The sequence below is a fragment of the Sinocyclocheilus rhinocerous genome, unplaced genomic scaffold (genome assembly GCF_001515625.1).
Source record: "Sinocyclocheilus rhinocerous isolate Xijiao unplaced genomic scaffold, SAMN03320098_v1.1 scaffold3442, whole genome shotgun sequence".
NCBI lineage: Eukaryota > Metazoa > Chordata > Actinopteri > Cypriniformes > Cyprinidae > Sinocyclocheilus > Sinocyclocheilus rhinocerous.
Window position 1 is genome coordinate 42,287 of NW_015659980.1, and position 4,979 is coordinate 47,265.

At 36.9% G+C, this 4,979-nt stretch overlaps 1 pseudogene; it reads left to right on the top strand.

Moving 5' to 3' along the window:
• LOC107724750 (mitofusin-1-like) overlaps window positions 1-3,842 on the top strand; it is a 17,909-nt pseudogene extending 14,067 nt beyond the window's left edge.
• Window positions 3,843-4,979: the final 1,137 nt, after the last annotated feature.

Below are 4,979 nucleotides of genomic sequence, written 5' to 3' on the forward strand. Positions count from 1 at the left end.
TTTATTTCACTTCTTTTGGACTGATGCACTGCAACACCCGCTGACTGCCATTAAACAGCTTGAAAGATCAAAGACAATTTTTAATACAACTCCGACTGGATTCGTCTGAAAGTTATATACACCTAGGATGCCTTGAGGGTGAGTGATTTATGGGCTAATTTTCATTTTTGGGTGAACTAACCCTTTAAGTCTTATTATCTGGTGCAGTTTTGCTTATGAACTGATTTTGAAAAGATAATAAGAGTTTGTTTATTATTATTATTATCTAATTGACAAAAAGACTATAATTGTGTTTGTTTGCATTTTGCAGAAGCTCATGGCCTATGTGGAGGAGAGAACGGTGAAGAATTTGGACTTGCGCTGTTACAGCAGTATAAACGGCTGTGTGCTGTCATCTCAGAGAGACATCATGGGTACACACACTTGCACAGTTTTCACTTCAGACATAAAGTCTCCAGTAAACAAGCTTTCCCTGGCAAAGGATATTTTAAACTAAACTGCCGCCAGCATTGACAGCCCTTTCCTGTCATTATCATGCCTAGACACTATACGTCTGCTGCCCCCTGCTGCCCGAGGTCAACTACACCCCCACAACAGGAAGTTCAGTATTACCTATGACCTGAACTTTGCCAGCCTCTGTGAAGACTTTGTGGAGGACATCGACTTTAATTTCTCACTGGGTCTTACATTTTTGGTGAACCGTTTCCTGGGGCCTGCTAAAGCAAAACAAGCTTTGAGCCTATTGGATCAAAAACTGCAAGTAGCTGTCCAAGTGTTTTTTGGTATTACACTTGTTTTAATGATCTAATAGCCAACACATCAAACATAAATAGGCCTAAAGTGATGTAATATGCTTTGTCCACAGGTCACCTCTTCCTCTGCTCCCTTGGGAACCCAGGCCCAGGAGGAGTTGGCTATCTCCATGACAACAGGGTTGGTCTCTCTCACTTCCAGAGCATCAGTGGGCATGCTGGTCATTGCTGGAGTGGTAAGAAATATCAGATTAAAAACGTTTTAAATCAGGAAGCGTTTCAGGTGCCAACTTCTTTAAGTTCTAAAACATCCAATATAAACACATTCATGAAAAATATACTTGTGTGGTGCCATTTTTGGACAGGTGTGGCGTTCTGTGGGATGGAGGGTTATTGTACTCTCTGCGAGTCTCTACAGTTTGCTCTACTTGTATAAAAGGCTGACCTGGACCAACAGCGCTAAAGAGAGGGTCCTTAAGCAGCAGTTTGTGGACTACACCACTCAAAGACTGCAGGCCATTTCACACATTATCAGTCGCGACTGTGGACAGCAGGTGCAACAGTGAGTGACAAACCTAACTAAAAATCAAACATTTAAAACACAGATAGCGAAAATTCTGTCATCATTTACTCAACCTTGTGCCATTCCAAAGCAGATGTTTAACAGAATATTCTGGCTACTCTTTCCTCTGCAATTACTCTGAATAGGGACTGAAGTTTTGAAGTTTCAGAAAATTACTTTTGACACCACTACGTCATATATTAATTTTATAAATAACATCTGGAAGGTTGCAGGCAGGTGCACAGAGAAGACAGACAAATGTGTAAGAAGAGAAGTGCTCCTTGCACATTAATGTAATTTGCTAAATTCCATATATCTGCCTTTTCCTCATTTTTGTCCTTTTTGAAAGACATCTGTAGTGAGTTTCTCTGAAAGTGTACAAGCTATGGTTTTCCATCCTAGATAATCCTAAATGGGATATTCTGGGCATTGCTGTGATACCCTTTTGTAAAATATGATTTTTAAGGTGCAGACACAATCATAGATAAATTGTTGTCAATAGTGTAGCTATGTTTGAAGCACAGCTCACAAAGAAGGCACTTTCAAAGTCAGACAATGCAGCTTTCTGTTGGTCAACGCAGGAAATCTGCATGACCAAACTAAACCCATTGTGAAATCTGTGTCAGGAAATCGTTTCGCCCTTACGCAAAATTCATGATCACGTGGATTCCTATTGAAATGATTAGGAATTCTCAGAACAATGGAAAATGTGTCTGCAGTTACATCAGCGACATCCTTTGAAATTTTGTGAGCAAAAAAGGTTAATTCTCTATTGTCAGTAGTGTAGGGATGTATGAAGCACAGCTCACACCGAAGTCACTTTCAAACCAAGCAGCTTTCAAATTCCATGCAGAATATGCATGGGGAAATCTTTTGCCCATTAATTAGTGAAATTCGCAATTCCCATTAATTAGCATATTGATTCCTATTGAAATGACTAGATTTTACCAGAGAAAATTTGCCAAACAATAGTAAATATGACTACAACTTTATGCTACAAACAACATATGGAATTACAGCAGAAGCCTAGAACTGAAGCATTGTTCTTAATCTACTTTTTGAATTCCCACTTAAAACCAAAATGATCCAGCAGTGACCCTTTTATCCAGCTATTTAAATCTGTTTGTCAACTGAAAGACATGGACTTAGTAAAAGGTAAATAATGTGACATCACCTGCCTTTCCCAGCACTTAATCATGGCAATGTTGAATGAATATTTCATCCACAAGCTGACATCTCAAAAGTCAACGCTGCACTTCACTGACCTGCATACAAACATATTGAGATGTTTGAAATATTGGTTTATATGATCTGTAGGCTGAGTGTGTGTGGGCGATGTGTGAAAGATATGCCTCTCTGTGTTCTTGCAGGGAGATGGTGGCCATCTTTGCCCGCATGTGCCAACAGGTTGACAAGAGCGAGATGGAGCTTGAAACAGAGATCCGCAGACTCAGCGCCAGGAGTGTGTCCAGAGACACTCCAAAACCCTCAGGTAGAACAGTCGTGAGAGAATGACAGCTCATACTGGAGATAATTACCTTTAATTGAAAGCAAATCCTTATCTATTGGTATTCTGCAAGAGTAAGCACAGGAAAGGTGGGGCAACATCATATAACAGCATTTCATGTTCATTTGATATTTGTCTACATTACAAATTGCAATTGTATTTTATGCTACATCTTCTGACTTAAAGCTGATGTAGTTTTAAGTAGTTAAAATATTTTTTTTATCCCAGATTAACATACAAAGACAACTATAAGTAAGCCATTTGTAAATTGATTCCTCTAAGGCCTACCTCATCAAAACCAGAAGAATTACCTTCTCTAAAAATCTAGATCAAGAAGTGAATTTATATAGATCCAAAAAAAACACTTTAATTCTAAAACTATTTTTATCTTATATATAATATAAAAAAGTATAAACAAAATTGCTCACGTTAAGTATTTGTAGACCTCAATACATCTTCATATGCTTTAAAAAAAAAAAGTCAAAGTTGGTAATAGTACAGGTATCACTGATCTCCATCAACTGCATACAACTATGTAACGTGACAAGATTTTAGAATGTGTCTTCATTCAGTATCATTCATTCAGTATCGGTCTCAAACCCAGAACAAAGCTTTCCCAACTAGATTAGCGTTAGTCACTGTACCAACACCTCTATAAAAAAAACAACATTAATCAGACAGAAAAACTTGCCACTTAGACCTGGTTTGTGAGGCAGGTCTCTGAAAAGATTGAGCATCCAAACCACTCCAAACACATCAATACTGGCTCAACCAATAGTATGAGTTTGTAGAGCTGACTGAGGGGAAGGTTCAAGAAACTCATCTTAAAAAAAAAAAAATTTTTTTTTAAATTTTTGCAGTTGTCATTGGTGACACCAAATGTCATTAGTGCAGAAATTACACACTTAAGTTTTAAGTGGTCTGATCCAATAATATTTGTTTTATTCCCAGACATAAAGCCACTGATCTGGAGTCACAACTGGAGTCTTTTTCAGCACAATATCTGCAGAATCAACATTAACTAGAGCAGCAAGAAACTGTGGATGAGTAAGACTGTCCTCCGGTGTTCAGTGCTGGAACAACACAATGCCTGCTGAATGAAAAATTACATGGAATCTAAAAGACTTATATCAGTTTAGTATTTCAGACAGCCTCAGTAAACCAGATTTCTTACTGACAAACACCTACTAGTAGCAAATTATGTGTAGACAATCTCCTTGATGAAAAGCATTTATTGGTTATGACAAAAAATAGTAACAGGTGTCACTGCCACTGTACGAATACAAATAAATTCTGTTTAAAAATAAATAAATAAAAGATAAAAAAAACAAATTAAAAAAATCATGAGATCATTGTTTTCTGAACCAACATAATGCAAATAATACAAATATAGATCAATAAAGCATTTACAGTGAATTAAGAGGAATGTGTGTTCTGTCCATGATACACACACACACCAGTGAGGGACAAAAACGGCAGAACTCAGAATTACTGAATAAGTGTTCTTATTCAGTAGACTGCTCATCTGGTCTTTAATCAATAGTCCCAGCATATGCAGGTCCATCCAGATATTTTTGTCCATTACATCAGTAAGGATAATTTATTTTGCACCATGTAGATCTATCGTTATATAAAATACATCAAAACCACTATGAATCACCACTATGATCTTTTTTTTTTTTTTTTTTTCATGAACTGCTGCCATAAGGAAATCTGCCTTAGTTTCAGTGCAGTAATTTCAATTCTTGTCAGTAGTGCTGGGCGATATACTGGTTCAAACGGTAAACCGGTTTGAATTACACACAACCGGTATGAATTTTTAAGAAACTGGCATACCAGTCAGTACAAGTGCCTAAGCAACGTAGACAGCGTAGTGAATATATATACAGGGTTGGGAGGGTTACTTTTAAAATGTATTCCGTTACAGTTGCAAATTACTTAAAAAAGTATTCAGTAACGTAATCCAAGTATCACCATATAAAAGTAATGTAATTACTTTTGGATTACTTCAAGTTATACAAGTAAATAAAGTCAAAAAGTAATATCCAAGTACTTTTATTTAACTATGACTTTAAAATGAAAACTAATAAAAACTATTTGAAACTATTAAAAATTGTCTTGTTTCACCATCTAGATGAGTGTTTCCCAACCGGGGTGC